At 46.3% G+C, this 24,201-nt stretch overlaps 1 protein-coding gene across 1 annotated transcript in view; it reads left to right on the top strand.

Annotated features, from left to right (window-relative positions):
- The first annotated feature begins 1,217 nt into the window (after window positions 1-1,217).
- The window catches only part of CHST8 (carbohydrate sulfotransferase 8), a 317,845-nt gene continuing 294,861 nt past the window's right edge, over window positions 1,218-24,201 (top strand). Inside the window, exon 1 of the mRNA XM_087940402.1 lies at window positions 1,218-1,423. The gene's annotated coding sequence lies outside the window, so the exon portion shown is untranslated. The remainder of the gene's footprint in view (window positions 1,424-24,201) is intronic.

Here is a 24,201-nt window from a genome sequence, read left to right as displayed (position 1 = left end):
TGAGCCTGTCCATTAAACTGAAGTGTTACTGCTAATGATTTACAATCTCAATCATGAGATTATGCAAATGACTTATATTGACAGTAAAGATGTATCTTTTTTTTAAACAGACATCAATCCCAAACATTGCCTGAATGTTTGCCTTTTTTCTCTCTTTAAAAGGAGCTGGAAGCAGACTCTCTGGGGGCGTCTCTGCTCCTGGTCCCCACGGAAGCTGCCAGGGTGGGGCCCTTCTTTCCCCAAGGATTCTCCGGGGGGGGGCCCCAGCCCGGCAGCTGAGAGAAACAACCCGACTCCCTCCTGCTTTGCCCCGCCAGAAGGGCGGCCTTGCCCTCCATCTATTGCCGGTCGGCGGGGGCGGCGATGAGGGCCGCAGGGGCGTCCTATTGCCTCAGGCCAGCCCAGCCGTCGCGTCCTTTCGTCCTGACGCGAGGCTGCCTCATTTGAGTGAGGGGGACACAAGGGACCCCCGCGGCCCTCCGTCGCCTCGCCGCCCGCGAGCTCCTTGGCCTAGAACAGCCACTTTACGCCTCGGAGTAAACAGGGCGGCTTTCTCCCGCCGTCGCTGCTGAGGGAGAAGCGCCTCTAAAGCGGGCCGCTCCTCCTCAGGTAGCGGGCCTCCGGACGGCGGGCGAACCGGGACGCTGCTCCCTCCGCCGCGCTCCTGCTCCAGACTCCCGAGCGCGCGTCCCAGAGTTGGAGGCGGCCGCCCCTCCGCCGAACTTGGGAATTCTGGCAACTTTGGGGAGGGGGAACCCGCGTGGCGCTGAGGGGCGGGGAGGCTTCTCGGCGCGGAGGAGCCCCGGCAGGTGCTGCCCGAGGAGAGGTGGGGGGGGAGGTGCGCCACACCTGCGCCCCCTCCGGGCCTTCGCGCCCTCCGGCTTCCCGCGCCCTCGCCCGGCGGGGAAGGCGGCTGGGCGCGCGAGGAGCCCGGCGCTTCGTCCCCCTTCCCAGCCGGGGCGCCAAGCGCAGGTGACCGGAAGGAGAGAGCCGGGGCGGAGGGCGCCGCTTCAGCCATCCGCGTCTCGCCTCGCGGGGGGGTGAGGGGGGCGGCTTTCCTGAGGGTTGCTATGGCGGAGGCGGAGGGAGGAGGAGGCGGAGGAGGCGGCGGCCTCCTCGGTCTGCCTGCGGCGCGGAGAGCCGCTCTTCTTCGCCGGCAGCTTCCAAGAAGGCGGCGGCAAGCGAAGCCAGCCCCGCCCCGCCCCGCCCGCCCATCCATCCAAGCCAGCCGCTCTCGGCGCCCGGTTCCCTTCGCGCCCGGCTTTTCCGCGCAGCGTTCCCCGCTCGCGGCTCGTCCGGCAGGCGAGGAAGCCGGGCGGCCGCTGTGCATCGACGGCGCCGGAGAAGGCAGACCGAGGACCGGCGAGATGCGCGGCTGAGCGCACGGCTTGCGCCAGCGCGGACGGCGGTGCGCCCCGCCCAGGTCAGTGGCGGCTCCGTTGCCGGGTCCGGGCCGGCTGGGCGGGAGGCGGCGGCGGCGGCGGCTACGACGGTGTCTTGGCGGGCTGCGCTCACTCCCTTGTCCCGCCCGGGACGTGTTTGGCTGGGGCGGACGGCGGTCTGTCCGCGGGGGCCTACGGAACTCCGCGCGACCGCTAGCCACGCTTGACCTCCCGCCCGGGACTGGGAAAGGCTCCGGGGCGGCGGCAGCCATCGAAGCCTGCGCGGGCTTCCTCCTCCTTCGGTCTCCCTCCCGACAAGCCTCGGAGGGGCGGCGGTGGGCGCAGTCGCGCAACTTGGCACCAGTTGCTCAGAGGGCGGCAGGTCGGTGTCTTTCCCCCCCCCACCCCTCCCGGTGCGTTTGGGCCGAAAGTTCGCCCCTGGGGTGACTGAGGGCGCCCTGAAACCGAAGGAGAAAGAGGGGCGGGAAAGGCGGGAGCCTTCGGAAGAAAGTTTTTGCCTCAGCCGGGAATGGACGGGGGAGGGAGGCGGCAGGCGGCCCGAAAACTCCCCGCCGATTCAGACTTCAAAGGCGCCGAGCTGTGGGTGTGTTGGGGCGCCTTCCACGGCTCCCAGTCCCGAGCCGCGGAACCGACCCCTTAGTTTCGACGCCCTCCGGGAAGAGGTTCGGCGCGGACCGTCGGGAAAAGCACTCGGGGCGGGGGCTCCGTTCCGTGCGGCCTCTCGCTTCGCCTCTCAGCCTCCGGGTCGGAGTTTTGCCTTTCGGGTCCAAATGCGTTGGCTGGGGGGGGGGCGGGGGGCAGGGATCGGACGGGGGTTCCCTAAGGTCAGCTAGACGCCCTTAATAGATCCGCTCTTGGGGTTGGAGAATACTTTTGGAGACCCCGATCTTCCCTTGAAGTAGGTGTTCCCGCGCCCGTCTGGTCGGCCGATTGCAGATTAAGGTCCGGGATTGCCTTCGGGGGTCCCCAAAGTTGGCAACTTTAAGACTTGTGGACTTGGATTCCCAGAATTCTCCAGCCAGCTGGGAATCGAAGTCCACAAGTCTTAAAGTTGCCAAGTTTGGGGGGCCCTGACTTCAAGTTTGCCTGGTGAAGATCTAACTAATTCTAGCAGATTGCAACCTGCTAAGTTATTTTAAGTGCTGAATGTGGTTGTGTTATTTTTTCCTAGCTTTAGCACATTGTGTGAAGCCAGGCTGGTTGGCCGCTAATGTAGCTCAATATAGCACCCAAACTTAGAAAGTGGGTTGATAGGATAACCAGGTAAGGCTTGTCTGAATGCAGCTAATTAACCATGGATTTAAATTAAATGTGGGAAGAATTGACTCAGAAGCCCCCGTTTCCTTTGCTAGACAGGAATGGGATTGCCCCCAGTGGATTTTGTGGAGAAGTTAGTTCTGGTCTGCTCCGTTGGCCTTACTCCCGAGGAAGCCTACTGCATTGCTTCAGAAGTCCACGGATGATTCCACACAGATTGACTCTGGTTTCCAAGATCCTGTTTTTCATTCAGTTTTCTGACTCAGGAGCTGCTGCCTCTCCAAGGCTCCACTTGTTGAAGGCAATGCTTGGCCCAGGCGGGTGCGGTGTTTTAATCAGCCTCTTGTTTTTCTGCAGGGCACTTTATGAAAAGTGCATCTCGAATGCCAGGACTAATGCCCAGCTGGGCATGTGCCAATGGCAGCTTTGTGAAATTGATTAGGAGCAGGGTGGATATTTTTTGTTAAAGTGCCACTCAAGTGCCTCCTGCCTTTCCTTCATTTGACTTTACGCTGAAGGGCCTTTTGCAGAAATGCAGCCTAATGGTTGCACGCTCATCACACCTCATTTTAGCCTTTTCAGATGTGTACATCCAGCCTGTGTTTAACGTCACTCAATTTTTCATGCAAGTCCCAGAAAACGAGGCTGTTTCATTAAACAGTGATTCACTTAATGCTTCTCAATCCCAACAACTTTTAAGATGTGTGGATTTCAACTCCCACAATGTTGGCTGGGCAATTCTGGGAGTTGAAGTTCACAATCTTAAAATTTCTGAGGTTGAGAATCATCACTGAGTTAACCAAAAGCAGCTCAGGTTTATCTACCCAATGGTCATTTGAATAACTCTATGCAATGTTCCACTCGGCCACTTCCTATTCCCCCTAAAAAAAAGGGTACCAGGAGGCAGGAACAGAATTTTCCCCATGTTCTGTAGAAATCTGTGGGAGGATTTGGAGACAAATTCGAGTGGAAAAAACTCCTAAAGGTTAAGAAAAAAGCTAAGGCCTCCTTTCCCTTTGATGTTTCTCCAAAAATCTTTGCGTGATCTGATTGTAAGGGAATCAATGCTCACCGGCTAATCCAATTAGAGGTTGATGGGTTGAGTGAAGGAGGTTTGCTCACCACTGGAAGTTCAAAGATGCTCAACAGGCTCCTTTGGGGAAAGTGTAAGGATGCATACATGATCCAAATACATTTATCACAGGCTGCAGATTCTTGCAAGATTTATACTCATCAGGCCATAACAATGAAGTCATTGTTTGAACCAAAAAGGCCCTAGATATTTATCTGTCTGGAACAGAGGTTGGGTGTCTCTCTATAATCTCCAGCAGACACACTGGCTAGTGATCATAATTTTAAACATCGTGCTACACCATCCATGGTCTGTCGTTCCCCCTCCTCCTAGGTTATCCTCAAAGCTGTTACAATCTGTTGCATCATACATAGCATGTCATTGTTGGGAAGAGGTGTTGGCTGAAATATTACCTCTGAACTCTTGACAGGCCAAATTCAAATACTCTCCTTAAAAATTGCACATCAATGTGCACTTTGATAAGATAAAAATTATATTTGTATCTGATGCATTATGGCCTTGTTTGCAAATCAAAAGAATTATGTTGGATTGGAAACTGCCTATTACTATTAAGGCCTGTGCATTCTTGGATTGGTATCAAAGTGTCCTTTATTAGGATGTCAGAAGTCTGTAAAGATGGAGATGGCATGAAATGAACCCAAGAATTTAGTGGTCTTTAGATAACCATGGGTATAATAATTTCATTTCGAAGCCAACAATTTCTGCACGATGGTAATCTTCAAGAAAATGGCTAAGTCTGTTTTTGTTTACAAATGGAATATTCTGAATGTGCAGTGCATATATTAGACCTCTTTAAATTTAGTATTCTCATGATTACAGAACTAAAATGCAACTTGTATTGGTTGTCCTTAGTATAAATGAATTTATTAGGGAATTAGTACCATTTTTCCGTAGACATAAAGGTTTAAAGTAAAAATAATACAATTATCATCTATAATTGAAGGATGCTTATTTCATCAACCCTGATTCTAAAATACAGTATTTTTTAAAAAGAGGAAGCTGAATTCTTGAATGTCAGTCCTCCACTCCCTGGCACACTTTGAATAATAATTTTAGCGTCCCAAATCATGAATGTTTGAACGTCTGTCCAAGGTCCATTAGCACTAGATGGATCCTGAGGGACCGTGATCCTTCTTTGTTTCTAGAGATTTTAATGGAAAGATCTGTTGTAGCTGACTTTGAGATAAGCAGAGAGGTTCACGTGTGGATTTGACTCGCAGCTCTTTCCCCTTTCAGTCATGCCTTTGTTGACTGATGTGGGTTTCTCTGATCTCAGTGTCCAAGTGGGAATTGGACCAGTCAGCCTGCAATTAGACTCAGTTGCAGCTTGCTCGCCATCCCTGCGCTGAGAGGTATCAGCTAGAAGGTACCTTTGACCTCACTGGTTTTTTATTTGTTCATAAAATATGCCGAAATCTGTGGGCCAACTCCTAGAATTCTCCAGCCAGCCATATTGGCTGGGGAATTCTAGGAGTTGAAGTCCACACATTTTAAGTCCCCAGGATTGAAAAACACTGGTTTATTATCTATCGCCCAGACGATAGGGCTGCAGCTTACGCAGCTTATTTTGACAGCAATGTCCATGGTGTAAAGCAAGTCTGATTCATAATAGGTGCAGCCCAAATTATCACCAGAAAACAAGGTACTTTTTGAAAAGAGGCAGCTTTTCCTTGGAGATATGAAGGGGCGTGCATAAGCGCACAATCGTGCCTACCATCCTATTGTCCCCAATTATTAGTTCCTATTTCTTGTATTTAAACTTACGTTTATTCTTGTTTCTGTTATATTGTAAGCTTTTGACAAAGAAATAAAATAAAATAAATAAATAAACATTTGCTTCCATGTAATCTCAAGAGTGACTGTCAGAACTGGTTTTCTGGAGTGCAGGATTGATTTCCTCCAAAAGGGCATCGCACCCACCTATTTTTTTTTCTAGGGTGGGCATTTTGCTCTTTCCCCCCTTCCTCTGTATTCGGCCTTTGGTTCCAAGCTTTGTCTAAAAATCTTGATTTTTGCAAGGTTTGCTCTTCCCGGGTGCTTCCCTCTGGTTCCTTTGCGACCTGTTTGGACCTTTTCCAGATGCTATTCCCCACTGAATTGACTCTTGCCTCTGATTCCACAGCACCTGACCTGATGCAAAGCAAGCAGAGATAAATCTGGAAGATGTGGAGTATGCACTGGTGCTTGATTTGTAATATAATCCACAATTCTTTATTTGATTTCTTTCTATCCATTTATTACCAGTTCGTCTTCTTAGCCAGCCACCTCCTGCTGCTGCCATGATCGAAGAAGTTGCCGAAAGTGGAAGCTTTTTAGCACCTTTTCAGAAATCTTCCACCTGCAGATCCTTCTGGTTTTCTTTATATGTGAATTTATAGTATAGAACTAATACAACCGGATGCGGTCTGAAATTCTGCTTGAAAAGAGGAATGCTTTGGAATTGTCCCGATCTATATGCAGAGTTTGCTTTCATGCTTTGCCCAGGTATACCTTCCCAGTTTCTCAGGTGCATTCGTCCTTCATGAAGAAGGCTTCTGCTTTTTTCTGTTTTAAAGAAATCTTCCTACCTTTCTTTAAATGAAAAGTTTCGATTTCCCTTACTTTAACTCTGTATCTTTCCCTCCATTTAAATCCCTTCCCCCGCATGCTTTTTGGCCAGTTCTTCTCTCCTCCTCCTCCTCCTCCTCCTCCTCCTCCTCCTGACACTAGTTTTCTCCAATATTCTGTTTGACGGGGAGGGGAAGCAATGAAAGCAAATCATCTTACATCAGATTGGGTGAGAACGAGTAAAGAAAAACAGGAGAAATACTCCACTGAAACAAGACTGCCTAATCAAATGAAATTCGGCTGCAAATTTTCATTTAAATCATCTTTCCTAGATTGATTTTGAATTTGTTTGACAATTTTTAAAACGAGCTCTTTGCTTTCTAGTGGTGGGTGATAGAAGTCTGATGCGTGTGGCACTGCGAACTGCCAAGCTGGGGGGAAATCTTGCATTTATTTATTTTTTTTGCTTCCTCTTGTCTGAAGTTCCCCAAAGGCGAGCTGCTTGAAGTAAGAGAAAGCATAAGAAGTGTAGCAGGTTTCTTGGCAGTTTCTACAGACCTTAAATGAAAACAGTCTGAAATGGAAATTTAACCTTGTATTTACACACTTCTAGAATGCTAGGAGAGGAGTGGAAGTCATTTGAATTCTTTCTTTCCTCTTATGCAACAATGGGTTGTTGTTTTTTCTCAGTGAGAAACTCCCATAGATGCAGATGAGATTTGTATCCTGTGCCAAAAAGCCCCATTGGGAGAAAAAAATTCTGAGTTGATAGGTAAGATTGGTTAGGCCAAGGATGGTTATCATGAAGATTGGGGTCTTGGATCTGGCAGGCAGCTTAGCTGACATCCTGTTTGCAGTCTGCAATAAGTGGGTGACTGAGGCCACCTTATTCCCACATGGCCTCTCTCTGTCCTCATCCCATGATGCACATTGGTTTTCCGAGGTGCTTCTGGAGACGACGCACCAGACGTGACACTTGGAGCACCACTAGAGGAAGGCAGAGTGAAGCTGACTGGCCATAAGTGAGAGCTCATATTTGAGCCTGTCTCATGGTCCGAAAGGCTTCTCACCCTTACTGAAGATGCCAATAACTGCACATGAGCTGTAGAGCATGACCAAGCCTCATGGGCTGGGAGGAGGGAAGGGAGGACATTTGTAGGACCTCAGTGAGCAGTGGTGGTGCAGTGGTTAGAGTGCAGTACTTCAGGAGACTTCTGCTAACTGCCAGCTGCCTGCAATTTGGCAGTTCAAATCCCACTGAGCTGAAGGTTGACTCAGCCTTCCGTCCTTTCGAAGTGGGTAAAATGAGGACCCAGATTGTTGGGGAGAAGAGGATGACTCTATAAACAGCTTAGAGAGGGCTGTGAAGCACTGTGAAGAGGTATATAAGTCTAAGTCCTATTGCTGTCTTCCTTCTCTTCCTTTCCTTGGGGTTAGAATGCGGTATTGCAGGCTAATTCTGCCCACTGCCAGGAGTTCGATTCTGAGCAGCTCAAGCTCGACTCAGCCTTCCGTCCTTCCGAGGTGGGTAAAATGAGGACCCAGATTGTTGGGGGCCAGAGGCTGACTCTGTAAACTGCTTAGTGAGGGCTGGAAAGCTCTGTGAAGCGGTATATAAGTCTGAGGGCTATTGCTATACATGCCATACATCAAATAAAGCTGCTTGGAGTTGGACTGTGATTGGACAGGTGAGCTACCTAGGATGCAGGCTTGGGAGGTTGTCTACCAAGATCTGGCTCTGTTCCCAAGCCTGGTGTGTGTGTGAGTGTGACATGTCTCTGGAGCCCTGTTGTATTTGTATTGGTATGGTTGCTTTTTATCAGGGCTGCTATGTCTTGTGTCTTTTTCCTTTCTTAATAAAAAATGGTGTGTTTTGATACTACAAGGCAGGGGTCCCTCAGCCCGATACTGAGCCATGGCCCATTCAGAACTGGGCCACATGAACAATGGGTGAGCTCCACACACCTACGTTGCTCCAGTTTCACGAGCAGTGGGCAGTTGCAGGCTTGAGTGAAGCTCCAGTTGTGCTAGTGGTGGGCACACCTGTTGCTCATGCAAATGGAGTTTCATGTGAGCGGGCGAATGCCCACTGCTTGTGCAAATGGAGCTGCGCATGCCTGTCACGCGTGCCTGTCGTTTGCATGGAATCATTTCCTCTGTTCCCCCCTCCAATCCGCAAAGCTGGATAAGTTGGGGACCACTGTGGTAAGCCTGTTGTGGTCCACTGGCGGCCTGCAGAGCTGGCAACAGAGTCAGACAGTGGGGAGGACTCGGATGAGGGATCTGCATCTGACACAGAGATGGGGCCAGGGCCAGCTGAGAGTTATGTGTAGACTCCGGGGCCTCCAGAATCTGACAGCAGCGAGGCAGAAGAACTGGGGGAGCCTGTTCCCAGTGTGTGCTTGCGCAGGGCTGCCAGAAGGCAAGAACAGTTAAGAGAAAAGGGGTGACTCAGGAATAAGGCTTGGTGATGATTGGCCCCTCCCCTAGGACATAAAGAAGGAGTGAAGGGACAGGAGTCTTTGCAGGAAGCAACTTTGTTCATTCTGATCGGTTTAAACTCTGAAGCTCCGTGTTGACTTTGTGCTCCGTTTGGCCTTGTACAGCTAACTGGCAATTTAGTCCTCAGCAGCATTTCAAGGGAGATAAAGGTGGGTGCTTATCAGCCTTATCCCCAAAAGACCATGGGCAGACTTCTGTTGGACTATTCACAAACTGGTTTGGGAGTCATTATGGGCTGTGAATGAATATAATTCACAGCCATTGAAATAAAAGGTTTTTGGGAACCGCCGGTGATTGTTACTGTCTCAGAAAGCCTTGGTCAGAACAAAGCCATGCAGAGTCTTGTGGGATAAGTGGCCATAATAAATTGCAAAATAAATAAATAAAGTATATTGCTTGACGATGCCAGAGAAAAGACAGATGCTTTTTATGGCGATCAACCGTAAAGGGCTTGAAAAGACTTCCTGGAACTGTATGATTCAGGACAGCTCAGGGTTACAATCGGACCCCCTTCCCACTTTCTTTCCATTCCGTTTCTTTTTCTTAGGAGGAGAAAATACAGCTGTTTGCAGGGTGATGGCGTTGGTGCCATGTAATTACGGGGGTCTCTAAAATTTGTGACTTGTAGCTGCTGGACAGCGGCAGACAGGCTGAGCCGGCTAACCGAGCATCTCCTCCTAAACACAAATTTATTTTGACATTTAATTTGAGAAAGACTGGTGGAGTTATTCTGGCAAATATTGGGCCCCAGTTACTGGAATATCCGAGGCAATTTTTTTTATGGTGTTCAGGGTCATAGTCTACAACGGTGCAAAAACCTCCAGCAACTGTTCTATCTGACTGTTTGGCTTGGTCCATTTTTCCTCCTTTAAAAAAAAAAAAAAACGTGCCTCAGAACAGCAGCCTCTTGGGGTCAGAGAGGAAGAAAATATTTCAAGTGAAAGTTGCCCAGAGCTTGAAGAAGAGAGGAAGAAGGTCCCAGTGAAATGAAGGATGCTCCATTGTTGTTACCAAGCAATTGCAACCGCTTGTTCTCAGAGAAGCTCTTATGTTCTCTCTGTGAGTGCTGAGTATCATCCTGGATGCACCGAGTCCAACACAGAGGTGGGGTTCGTGTTGGCACTCAGCGGAGAGCATCCCTAGGAGGTGGGCTGTTCTTACGGCCTCTACTGCGAGACGACTGTGGGAGGGAGTAGCCGAGTCATCCTCCACCTTGACAGATGCTGAAAAAGAATGATGATGAATACAGATTAGGCGAGACTTGGCTCAAAAACAGTAGCTGTGAGAGAGACCTTGGGGCCCTAGTGGAAGATCACTTAAGTATTATGAGCCAGTCATGTGCAGCTGCCGCCACTAAAAAAGCTAAGAATTGGTTGCATAAACAGAGGCAAAGAATCAAAAATCATGTGAAGTATTAATACCGTTTTATAAAGCCTTAGTAAGAGCACGTTTGGAACACTGCATCCAGTTTTGGTCACCACATTACAAGAAAGATGTTGAGACTTTGGAAAAAGTACAGAGAAGAGAAACTAAGATGATTAAAGGGCTGGAGAGTAAAACATATGAAGAATGGCTGCAGGGTTTGGGTATGGCTAGACGAAAGAAAAGAAGAATGAGGGGTGACATGGTAGCAATCTTCCAGTATTTGAGGGGCTGCCACGAAGAAGAGGGGGTCAAATTATCCCCCAAAGCACCAGAAGGCAGGACAAGAAGCAATGAATGGAAACTAATCGAAGAGAGAAGAACCTGGAATTCAGGAGACATTTCCTAACAGTGAGGGCAATTAACCAGTGGAACAGCTGGCCTCCAGAAGTTGTGGGTCACAAGACGAGACTGGACAGCCACTTGTCTGGAATGGTGTAGGGTCTCCTGCTTGAGCAGAGGGCCAGACTAGAAGACCTCCAAGGCCCCTTCCACCTGTATTCTGATTGGTTGGTTGATCTTCTCTCCCTATGTGTGGGACCAGAGCCCTGGATTCTCTTCTTTATCCCAGTCTCAGTGGGATGTTTACCCTGCCAGGCCTTTCATCCAGTTGGAGGAGCCACTGACCACTAAGAAGTCTCCCTAGATTGGAACAACCCCGGCCAAATCCTTCTCCCTTGGATCTCTTCCGGCCCCATCAATTCCCTTCACACCTGGGGATTTGTCCCAGGTGGAGGCCTCGAAAAGCCTCTCAGAGTTGGAGAACAAGATGTTTTGAATGCATGGCTTTCCCAGTTGGCCAACACTTGAACACATATCTGGGTCAGGAAAGGGGGAAGAGTCTGCAATGGGACTCCTCAGTGGGGCCTTTCCCATATAAGGAAGCACATCCTATATGTGTAAATGTGTGCACCTTCCATTATTCTAACCACGATTCTCTGAAATTTTGATTCTTTCACAACCAACCACAGGCTTTAGTGGGGGAGGAAGTATATCTTGGATAATTAATCCTCCATGATGCCTAACCAATACCAAGCCAATAATGCTGAATAAAATCAAACTTATGACAGTGTATAAATGAACATCATGCCCTGTTTTGTCCTCTCGTTCTGGCATCTGAAAATTTATTGTACGCTTGTTCCCAGGGTGAAAAATTTAGACAGCTCAACAATGGAAGGTCAGAGATTAATTATTTATGGGGGGACATCAATCAGCCTGTGGAGATGATTTATTTATAAATTCCAGAGCTGTAAGTGAAATGTGAATTTTGATTTTTGCCTTAGCTTCTTTCTTTCCTTTTATTGATTGTCGAAGAAGGGGTGTGTTGTGTAAAATTCTGTATTGGCTGCTACAGTATAAGTTCTTTGGAAATTAATAAGAATTCTGTATTGGGATAACCTGACAGTTCAGGTCATTCATGGTCATCTTTTGAGTTCTAGGAAGGAAACTAAATACTTGCTAGATAATATGCTGTTAAGTAGGATTTTTAAAAAATTTTTAAATACCTTCCCCCATCTTCCTCTTCCTTCTTTTTGTTATCTTCATCCACTTCTTTCTTGAACGTTGAGCAAATGCAGAAGGGAAAGGATTGTGTTTGATGATAGACATAGCATGAAAAGAAAAGACTTGAAGGAGGAAAAATTTGTTTTTTAATTGTGATGATCCGCTTGAAGTTTAAATAGAGAAGAGCCACTTAGCCCATAATAGGTATCCTGGACTACCATCAGGAGCGGTCTTTATCACTTGTTCTCACTACCAAATTCTATTAAAAGGCACAAATCTGCGCAAAAGCTGATACCTTTGAATAAATTCTATTAGTCACAAAAGATGCTAACAGATTCCTGATTTTAGAGTGGAGCTCCATGTTAGCTCCTGTTCAGCCAACCTGATAAAATACAGCTCTGCCCTCCCGCTCACCCACCACTCTGGTTGGTATCTTTAGAGAAATCTCTCTGATTCTGAATTTTAAACATTGCTGAGCTTATCTTTCCCATCTCTGGTAGCCTCTGGATGCCACTGGACTTCAACATGTTTCCCTCCCCTCACAGCCAGCAGAAACAATATTCAGGGATGAAACGTGGATGTAAAACCTGCATTGAATGGATCGGGAGATTTCACTCCCACCATTATGCAGAAGAGTTTGTCAACAGAAGTATAGCTGGACTTGGGGGATCCTTCTGGCCAGAAAGATACAGGCTTCCTGAGACCGTAATTAAGCACATGCTTAGTCCAAATAATTCTTGTTTTATTTCAATGCTGGGAATTATGTTCATTCCCAGCCCGTAATGAGTCCCAAACAGTCCCTCGAGATAAGCACCCATCTTTCTCTCCTTTGAATTGCTGCCAACAACTCAAGTGCCAAATTAACACAGAGCTTCGAGGTTTAATCGGAACAGAGTGAATGACTTTGCTTCCTGCAAAGGTTTCATCATCTTGGCCTGACTTTTATCCCTTATGAGGGGGGGGACAATCACTTCCCAGCCTTACTCCCAAGTTGCCCCTTCTGCTTCAGCTGCTCTCGCTTTCTAGCCACTCTGCGCACACACGCACTGGGAACAGGGTCCCCTTGTTCCTCTGCCTCGCTGCTGCCAGACTCTCCGGAGGCAGCACCCCTCTCTCAGATGGTCCTGGCCCCATCCCTGCATCGGATGCAGGACCCTCGTCCGAGTCCTCTCCAGACTCCCGGACTTGTCTCTGTTCTTCCCCACTGTCCAATTCTGCGCCGTTTGCACAGGCTGCTGGCGAACCACAACAGATATGTGGGTGCGTTGCCAGGGTTTGAACCAGCCTTGGGAGTTTGGCCTGAGGGGGCAGCATCTGAGACTGTATCTCTGACCGGATTTGAACAGCAAGCTAAGCAGAATCTGGCCTGATCGGCATTTGGGCAGAAGGGCTACAGGCCAGACTGGGAGTTCAGAAAGCAGCCCACAAGAAGGCAGTACAAGCCATTCCCACTCTGCTGCCAAGGAAACAACGAAGAACTCCTGAGATTGTTAGAAGGCCCTGAGCTTGATTTGAAGATGCTAACATCTTTTTTCTGCCAAACGTCACGAAAGGACGAAGCCGCATCAGAAGGGAGAAATCCAAGATAGGCTCACAATATTTAACCTGGCTGCACCAATGGTGGTGGCCCGGTTCTGCCAAGCCGGTGGTGGCAATGAGCAGTGGAGACCAAACCAGTTTTCTCTGCTGCTCTGCGGTTGGGCCCACCTGCCCCCTGGGGCTCCCAGGCGCCACTTTGCTCCCTGCTTTTGAAGCGCAGCTGCTTTGCGCGGCACAGAAGAGCGCTGCGCGGCAGCTGCTGAAGCAACCAGGAGAGTGCAGGCTTTCAGGAGGTGAGTAAGAACGCCTCTGTGCCTGTGCAAAGTGCACGTTTGGTGCCCGGGCACACGCAAAGTGTGTGCACGCACGCAATGCAATGCAATGCATCAAGCCACTCCCACCAAACCAGGGGTGAAACTTTTTGAATCTCATCACTGGGCTCTCTCCTCCCCTCCCCTCCAATTTACTTGGAGGGGGAAACAATGTACACACAGCGCCAGAGCTTTTCATTTCACAATCAAGAGTTACTTTATTTTTTTGTGTTCCTGCATTTGTATAGAAAGCATTTATAGGGAACTAGGGGAGGAAGCCTCGTTATCTCAACAAGGTTCTGGTTTAGTGATTTCTGGACAAAAGGAGGCAGGGCTGGGTGCAGGGAAGGGCCTGAGGCAATTGAAGTCCAGAGTAACTTGTGGATTGCTTGGTGGAACTTCGAAAACAGCGGTTTTGATGGGGTAAAATTTCCCCTGGAAGAATGAAAGGAAAGAGGCAGACTTCGGTGCTTTTAATAATTGCTCTTTTTGTCCCTATAGCTTTGCCTGCACTTCTGCTCCACCACATCCATTCAGAGACCATCCCGCTACTCCGTGGCTTTATCATTAAGGGTTTATTACTAAGACAAGTAAACACAATTAAGGAAAAGAATTAGCGAGTGTAAGCAATGCAAATGGGGTGCGTGTTTGTACGTGTGTATGCTGCAGATAAATATTTTAAACTAGATTATGAATGTTTGCAGTGGGGTGGGGAAGGCGGTTGCAAATCTACGAAGAGGTTGACCTTCCAGGCTATTTGAAAGCCAGAGGGGAGGATGTATAAAACCATTTCATTCCTCCCTAAAAAATTTTTTTTCATTTAGGATGTTATAACAGCCAAGGATTCACCTAAGCATCCTCAGTCATGGTGAAATGTGAACTGCATCTTATTTATTTTCTTCAGTTCTGGAAATGTCAGGATTAAATTAGCTGTGGAAAAGAATGAAGTGCAAAGAAAGCAAGAGTGAAGAGAGAAGAGGGAGATAGCAAGGAGAGAAGGAGGAAGAATCGGCCAGGAAGGGGGCTCTGAGGCAGCTGGCTCGCCATTTTCATGCCAAGAGCAGCCAACATGTGTGCTTGACATGCCACCCTTAAGACAATAGTCCCCAAGCATTGCAGGATGGATAGCCTGTTCTTACATGTGGCTCATCCCATAATAACTTAGTCTTACTTGGGGCTTTCTTTGGACTTCACTATTCTTGATTTATAAAACATCTAAATCATCTCGCAGCTCAGGTCAGGCTCTTAATGACATTCATGTCCAAATCCAAGCCTGGCCAAGGTGCCAAGTAATATAACAGGAAGTGAAGAGCCCGTTTTCAGGTTGGACATCTCTGGGGAACACTAAATTCATCTTTTAGGCACCCCTGGAAAAAGAAGAGGAAGACCCATCCTTCCTCCAAAGAGTGGCTGTTTCAAAAATGGCTGTTTTGCACTGTTGATGGTGGTTGATGTGGTATTGATTTAGCGTGATCACGGTGGCGTCATTAAGGGGTGCTGTAAAAGGCCGTAAAGCAGGTCAGTGTCCAAGCAGCCAAAGTGTTCCTGTGGCGCAGGTGAGGTGGAGACCGCGGGTCACTTACTCCTTCGAGGCTCCTTATACAGAGAGATTTGAAAAAAATATATATATCCTACCAATAATTGCTAGGTATCCTGGCCTTTCCGGGGGGGGGGGCGGGGCCCGGGGGGGGGGGCCGCCCCCCCGGGGGCGGGGGCCCCCCCCGGGGTGGGGGGGGGGGGGGGGGGGGGGGGGCCCGGGGGGGGGGGCGGGCCGGGGGGGCCGGGCGGGGCGGGGGGGGGGGGGGGGGGGGGGGGGGGGGGGGGGGGGGGGGGGGGGTTCTGACAACTGCTTATCTCCAGTGGCTGGTTAAGGATGAAGAGTCCGTAACTACAGCGCAGGTGGCTAGATTCTGCGCAGCAGCCCTGGGGATTCGTCAAAAACACACCTGTCTCATCCACCACAGCTCTTTGCTACCACAAATGCGGCAAACCCCATTATTCATTTCCCATTTAGTATTAAACTGACAATAGGCCACACAGTTTATGCATTGTAATTTTACTATAGTTATGGACCATGTGTATTGACTGACTGGATTTTATCCTAATTTTAGCTGTTATTTATTATTTTATAGTAGAATTTTTAATTGTACATTTACTCATCTCCTTTGAATGAGCCCATAATCCCTTGCGGGTGGCGTCTGGCAACTGAACGGAGTGGAGGGTTTACTGGCCGGATGCCCTTCCTTTCGCCAATGTGGAGTTTTTTCCCCCCAGCAGATTTATTCTCTTTGTGCCCAGAGAAAAATATCTGCTTCTGCTTAGGATTGAACCCATTTAATTGTGTATTTACTGAGTGTTTTAATTTGTTCTGGTCTCTGGTCTATGCCTGTAATAAACTGAACTGATTGAATTGTAAGTCGAGGACTGCCTGTATATAAAGGCGAAGTGGATGCACGCATACAAGTTCTCCTCCTGGGTTGTGTGAAATTGAAAGCTTTTTTCTCCCTGCATTTTGTCTGGTTTGGCTGCTGATAAGGTGGGTGTTCAACAGCCCAGTTCTCATAAAGGTGGGTTTCAGAGATTAGTCATGGCCAAAGCGGAGTTTTTCACACCTCCTGCTAAACGTGACGTTGAGGCACGAAGCAACTCTGCCTGATCAGTGCAGTTCTAATTGAGTGAAACAATGAATGTGTGAAAATTAGTCATCAGCTGGTAGTTGGTGCATCTCCTTATCTTCAGAAGAATAAGGCTGGTGCCAGGGAAGATTCGCCCCCCTCATATTAAGCTTTGGATGAAACAAAGCACGTTATGTTGCAGTCTCCATGACTCTGGAAAGAGTGCAGAGAAGAGTAATAAAGATTAAATGTGAAGTGAGGTACTAATACCACTCTATAAAGCCTTAGTAAGACCACACCTAGAGTACTGCATCCAGTTTTGGCCACCACACTATCAAAAATGATGTTGAGACTCTAGAAAGAGTGCAGAGAAGAGCCACCAGGATGATTAGGAGACTGGAGGCTAAAACCTACGATGAACGGTTGCAGGAACTGGGCATGGCTAGTCTAGGGAAGAGAAGGACCAGGGGAGACATGACAGCAGTCTTCCAATATTGGACGGGCTGCCACAGAGAGGAGGAAGGGGTCAAGCTTCTTTTCCAAAACACCTGAAGGCCAGACAAGGAATAATGGATGGAAACTGATCAAGGAGAGATTCAACCTGGAAATAAAGAGGAATTTTCTGACAGTGAGAGCAATCAACCCATGGAACAGAAGTTGCCTTCAGAAGTTGTGGGAGCTTCATCACTGGAGGCTTTCAAGAGACTGGACCACCATCTTTCAGAAATGGTATAGGGCAGGGGTCTTCAAACTTGACAGCTTTAAGACTTGTGGACTCCAACTCCCAGAATTCCTCCTCCAGTCATGTTAGCTCAGGAATTCTGGGAGTTGAAGACCCCAAGTCTTAAACTTGCTAAGTTTGAAGACCTTTCCCCTATACAATTTCTGACCGATGGCAGTCCAGTCTCTTCTTGAAGGAAAAGGAAAAACACATAAGCATCCACACAACAGACCAAGTAATACTGTCCAACGGCTCACTGATGGTGGTCCTTAAGTTCATTGTTTAGTGCCATTATAGCTCTGGGATAAAAACTGTTCAGGAAACTTGTGGTCCGAGTTTTAATTGTTCTGTATCTTCTGCCAGAAGGCAGCAGTTCACAAAGATTGTGAGCAGGATGGGAAGAATCTCTGAGAAAGTTGTGCGACTTCCTCAAACAGCGAGATGCGAAGATGTCGTCCAGGGCTGGTATCTGGAGCCCGACGATATTCTGGGCGTTTTAATGATTCTCTGTAGAGCCTTTTTTGTCTGCTACAGAGCTGCTCCCATACCATGCAAGAATGCCGTATGTCAGGACATTCTTAATGGTGCTGTGGTATGTGGTAAGATGGTCTCCTGAGATGGAGTTTTCACTTATCATCCTTGGTGGACTCTTTCTCCCACAGCAGGAAGTCATGACAAATAGACAGGAGCCACCAGTGGTGGGGAAAGGATTAATAATTGAGACCAACCCAATAATTGGAGCTGCAGGGCCTTCATTTCTTTGTTTTTTTCTTGGCTAATCAACATCCCATAACAAGGATTTTACATTTACCATTTCTTATCCGGGGTTGAATTTTTAATGGATTGTATTGTTACTATGTACACCTTTAATGGATTATATTGCTAATACATACACCTTTAGAGAATAATTATTTTGTGGAAGAAAATATAAAATAATAATATAAAATAGGTGCCTAATTTTGTAATTTTGAAAGTAATTTTGTAATTTTAAAAGTAGCTGTGTTTTTAGATCCTCCTTTAACTTTTCTGCCACATTTTGCAAGGAATTAGTAAACTTTATTTTTGTATGCAAAGGCTCCAAGAAATATTGACTGGAAGTTTTTGTTATTTCTTTCCTTAAAAAAAAAAACCCAGGATTTATCTGAAAACCTGGCATATTTAACAAACCTTCCTTTGCCATTTTTATATCAGTGGCAATTTGACATTCCAAATGACTGCTTTATGCCAGCTTTGTATCAAAATAATATTGAACAGACACATTTCTGACAGTGTTTATAGCTGGAGGAGCCATTAAGAATACCAAACTGATAACTGAGATGTACCTTTCAAAATTCTTGGAATGCATGTCTCAAAGGGTTTTTTTATTTGTTAGATGTAGGTGATCTTTGGAATTTCTGTACAAACTTGACTTGATCCTCACTGCTAAAGGTCTCATGCAAAGACTGGAGTTGTCTGCTTTTCTCACTTCTATAAATGGTCTTGGGCAATTCTTCTGTAACTCAGCTATTTCTGATGTTTTATTTTGAAAGCTTTATTCAGAAATGTGCTTCCTTTTTAAAATGGTTACAAATTTCTCCATCTTTTGAATTTTTTTTAAATGACATTATTCTTGTTTATTCAAAGATATGAAGGTAAATAAAATACTTTTGGTAGATTTAACTTCATATGCCTAGGAGAAGGCTGAACAACTTTGCTATTTCTTTGCAAGCAGGCAAAAGAGAATTTTACTCAGTGCTATTAGTCTAGGAAGAGTAATGTTAAAATGCAACATAAGAAAGGGCTAATTTTCTTCAAAAAAGCTGTACTATGTTGCATCTTGCTGATTGCATGAAGAGAAGGTGGCAGACTTTCAACAAGCAGTAATATGAGGTTTCCCCCCATAAATGCTGCAGTTAACCTACAAATAATCCTTGTCCAGCAACCATTCATTGAGAGACTGTTATATTGGAAGAAATGTCCATCTGGGTCCAGCTCCAAGTGGGGAGAAAGACACTGAAAACATGGAGGCTGCTTGGAAGGATGGTTTAATGCAGAACCACCAAGCACGTGTAATTCAGGGTAGATGGCCACAGCGCGTGGAGAGAGATATATTTATACCCTCTCTTGGGTTTTGAATTGGAGCTTCCTGTTCCTGTGGCAAGGGCAGGTAGCCTATTGGTTGCTGTAGGGGACACGTGCACATCCTAGGAGTTTGTCTGAGATAAGTCTGGTTGACTGTGGGCTGATGTAATGTCCGCAGGTGATTTAGCAATGCAGTGAGCCCTGCTGTTAGATGGGTAGAGGGCTAATCCTATCATGTCCTGAGGGCCATGTCTTAATCCCATCACCCTAGAGTTGAAGGGGGGCCAGGGAGCTTCTTCTTTAACAATACATTTCTCCTTTTCTCATCCAGGGAACTATAATATTCTGCCTTTTAATATTTCCTAGAATATTTCATTCTTCTAAGGAGACCAGTGGGTGCTAACTGTCAGATCCATGTATCTGTCATTTCTTCAGTGGAAGAAGAAAAGGGCGGGGGAGGCTGATAAAGAAATCCTTTCTTGATGTAACCTGAATATATTTAATCTTATATCGAATTTGTATAACCCACACATGATACAATAGAGGGAGAAAAGCCAGATGGCCGGAACCTATCACCTCTGAGAGGCACAGCCAGGAAATGAGAAGAACATAAAAATTCCACAGTGAGATGTGTCCTGGGAATCTCTGGAAAAGTTCATTCTAAAAAGAGAGTGGGGGGAAATTAGGTATGTCCTGGGAAACTGTGAGGAAGATCGTTCCTACAGAAGGGGTGGGAGGGGAATTCACATACTGGCTTTTGTTTCTCTAAATACACATCGAGATAAGGGGAAGGGTTCTAAACTCCCTTACATATCCCTGTATGCCCGAGAGACCTCAGACGCTGCTTTGAACTCCTACATGAATTGTCTCATCTCAATAAAGAATTCCTTTTTGATACGTTTTGATACATTTTCAGAAGTTCATTCTAGTTCAGTGAATGGGAAAAGTTCTGTAGCCTGACACTAACTTTTTACAGTTCAAAGTTAGTGCTGGAAGAGGTGGCTTAGGACTGTTCCTTTAAGTTGCAGAGATCACCGTGCCTCCATGGTCCGCCCTGATCATGATCTGGGTGTTTGGCAACTGGCTGTCCCATTATGAGGGTCGCCGTATCCCATGGTCAAGCAATCAACGCTGGCAACCTTCACTGCTGGCTTCCAACAAGCAAAGTCAGTGGGGAAGCTTGCAGGTCACAAATGGCAGATCGCAGCTGGCAGTCATGCGGCCCTGCAATGCTGCAGCCACAGGGATTCATCTAACAATTAACAACTGGGACCCACAGAACTGCTGCTGTAAGTCAGTGAGGTCATGTGATGTCACTTTATGGCTGTGTCCCTTAGCAACAGAGTTGCTGGTCTGAACTACCATCGTTAAGCAAGATAGATTTGTTAATTAGTGAATAGGTTCCTTAGTGATTCCTTTTAAAGGATAACATAATCTTGTAATTTTTATAAGCCTCTTTCTAGCACCTTAAGTGGGAGAATCATACCATGCTTACAAAACACAACTGAAGTTTATGCTGAGTCAGTGAGACTTGTATCCGAGAACAGGATTATCCTGGTAAATATTCAAAGAGGTCATTATTATTGTCATAGATGCACAGTTTCTTCCACGCATGCCACATTGCATTTAATTAATTTGATCAATTTTATTTATAATAAATAAATATTTAAAATATATAGCATTTTAACCAGCTCTGGGCAGCTCTCAATCAAGAATTAAAAGTCATATAAAATCATTTGAAAAGCTACAAATCTGTTAAAAACATAAAACATTGAAAACAACAAAAACCTAGCCCCAATCTGTGCTAATATGCCACCATCTAATCTCACAATGCTTTGGGGTTTGTGGAATCTTATGGCAGGCCAGGAAGGCAGAGGCTGCAGGGACAGGCAAGAAAAGTCAAGATTCCTAGCACCCATCCATTGGCAATATTTAGGAGAAGAGCATGCCCACCCTATCTGACCTGGTAGGACATGTAGGTGTCCTTAGGTCTTGGAAGAAATCTCCATCTGGGTTCAGTTCCAAGTGGGAGAAAGACACCGGCAACACAGAGGCTGGTTCCAAAGATGGTTTAATGGTGAAGCAGAACCACCAAGCACTTGTGATTCTGGATAGCTGACCATCCAATTGAGAATTAGGGTCATTTATGCCTTCTCTTGGGCCTTGCCCTTGAGCTTCCTGTTCCTGTGCAAGAGCGTGTATTCTATTGGTTGTTGTAGGGGTAACTTTGTAAGTTGTTTGAGTTAAGTTTGGTTGAAATGTACTGATGCAATGAAGGATGCTTGTTGTGGCTGAGGACTAATTCCTAATCAGAATACCCTGTCTTGAATGGGTGACCAAATCTGCATTTCTAAAAGTTGGCCCCTTAGTTTCTACTATACCAACAAAGGAGAATAACATATATACCAAGAAAAGAGAAGTACATATAATTACTCATTTTATCTTACACCATCTGTTATTTTCCATATCCACCCTCGTTTACTGTAATATGGTTAGTTCCTTGGTGCAGTAACCTTGAGGTTTTACACAACATTGTACTAAGCAAAGCCTTGGGGAACAAATACAAAAGTGCTTTATGTGTAATTTTCCCACTGCTACATACTAATTTAGTCACTTTGTCAAAAAAATGAAATAAGATTGGCTTGGCATGATCTGTTTTTAAAAAATCTGTGCTGACTTCTAGTTACAACTTTGTTTCACCTGGGAAGAGCGGCCTTATATTGGAATTCTGGGCGACGGGCAATCCCATGTCTCCAACAGAAACGTGCTGGCCACATCTTTTTTTTCCCCAAGTTTTCTTTATTTCAATCTACACATACACAACAATACATCAACAGAGTGGCATCAATATATGATACATTTTAGCATAGGCAAACTTAATACCAATCATATCTCTTAATACACATATTCACATCAAATCAAAATCCTTCATTGCTTATTTTCAACCTTTCAATACTCTCTCCTAATGCCAACCACCACATCAGTTAGGTATACCTAGTAATTTCATTATTCAATTTCCTCCTCAATTTTTTTTAAATAATTTTTTTTTCATTTGGCAAGCAGCATGGTTCCAGGTTTTACATCTCAATTCAAACATGACCATAGTTACCTATTCATTTTGTTTGTTCAATTTCATATCACGTTGACTTTATTAGTATTAAATATTAAACTTATCCAATTCCAATTCATGTTATAACTTATTTCATTTTTCTTAGGATATTCTCAGTGCTGGCCACATCTTTGTGTGGATGTGTGAATAATATTGATAGGAAACGGTCTCAGGAATGGGTGGCCTTGCGTAGTGTGTGTTAAATAGCATTTGATGGATTCAACAAACAACACCTTCGCCTCAAGATGGATTTTGGAATTTAGCCCCGTGGAAGTTCTTTATTAGTTCTTACCCAATTCTCCCCGGCTTCTCATTTTCCCACAGAAAGAGTAGGACACAAAGAGCAATGGACTAGTACCGAGAACCTACGGCACGCATGCCGGAAGTGGCACGCAAAGCCATTCTGCTGGCGCGCTAGCCGTCACCAGGAATAAATTCATTGTGCAAGCGGGCGCCCCCTGCCAGTGCTCCCCGCCTGATTGCCAGGTATCTGCTGTGCATGCACAGGGGTCTGGGGGGCGTTGTGTGTGCATTGCATTATGCATGCAGACACACCTGTGCGTGTATGCACATGCACTTTTGGCATGCAACGACAAAAAGGTTTGCCCTCACTGGACTAGTAGATCAGAGGCATACAGTGACTCCAGGGCAGGGCTGAGTGCTAGTAAAGTAGATCTGACTGTTAATAGAAGGAGGATCCGAGAGAAGCCATTCCTCTCCCCCATAGAGCTTTGCGTAGAGTGCATGGGGAAAAAGAGGCCCAAGACTCTGAACCTTGACTGCAAATATAAAATAGTGTTTGCATTTGGTACATAGTGGTCGCTAGAATTCTTTCCTAATGGCTTTGCAGATTTCCTGTAATAATTAAAACATTCTTGTGTTCACATTTGTATTGGTCCAGTTTGGAAGGAGGGGCCATTATAAATTGATTTTCAGGGTGTTAGAGGCATCTTGAATAGGACTTTGCACGTTGCTAGAAGTAGACCACTCTATTAAGCCTTATTTGGACGTAGCACGCTGTATGAACACAGAAATTATGTTTTGTTAACCCGAATCTAGGCCTAATTATGCTTTGTGAAGCCAGCTGTTGCATTTCAGCCCTGAGTAGGTAAGAAGAGCCCAGATTCCCAGGCTCTGAAAGGAATCCTTGGTGGGTGGGGGAAACACACAGGCTGCATGTGCTCAGAGCCTCCGGAACACTTTGGGTTGAGGCTGCCAAAACTGCGTGGCAAATGTCCCAAATCCAGCATCTTGCCTTTCAAGCAAAAGAATACAAAATGCGGTGGCAGTGAAGCCTTCAATAGAAACATATATATATATATAATTTCATTTAAATTAGAACCTTGGCAAATCTCCCTGAACTGAAGCGAGGCCAGAATGTTTACCGCCACCCCATTTGATAATATCATATCCCTTGTAGCTCTTTGTGGTGGAGAAAGAAATGGGGGGGGGGCGGGGGGGAGGAAAGAGGCCACCCTGGTTGAAAAAAGGCCAGACAATGCTCAGCCAACCAGGTAGCTGTATGGTGAACGGAAGGAAGTCCCTGGGAGCTTCTGCCTCAGGCCCTCACAAAGCTGCCTGTCAGGGCTTCAACAAATCCACCCCCATCCAAATCATAAGTCTCTAGCCGCATCTCTCAGAGAAAAAAAAAAAAAGATTTATTAAAAGTGGCCATGTCGGCGTTAGCTGGGTGCAGCCGACACTAAAATTCATCACCATTCTCTTCCCCCTTGACCCTGGTCTTACCCCCAACCCCTGGATGTATATTCTCCAAGGGGACACATCCATTGCCAAGAGTCATCAATCATGCTCTCCAGTAATATTCTTGCGGGCCAACAGCTTTGGCTCCCAAGGCGATCATCCGAGGCATTTAAGGAATGCACTACTTTTCCCCCACTCCCTTTCTTCTGGCAGCTAAAAAGCCCCCCCCGATAGCTGTGGCTGCAGCGTGTCAGTTCCTAAAAAGAACTTCCTGTGGTGCATTGTGTTTTGAACAAGAAACAATCATACAATTAATTCTTTACAATCTAAATAAAATTTCCCTTTGTCTTTTATTGACAAGAGTACATGATCTAGATAGGCAGAGGTAGATCAGATTAACAGAGTTGGAAGGAACCT

The sequence above is a fragment of the Pseudonaja textilis genome, chromosome 11 (genome assembly GCF_049901715.1).
Source record: "Pseudonaja textilis isolate UNSWEBS1 chromosome 11, rPseTex1.2, whole genome shotgun sequence".
NCBI classification, from domain to species: Eukaryota; Metazoa; Chordata; class Lepidosauria; order Squamata; family Elapidae; genus Pseudonaja; species Pseudonaja textilis.
Note: the sequence above shows the minus strand (reverse complement) of the source record. Positions and strands in the feature narration are given on the sequence as shown.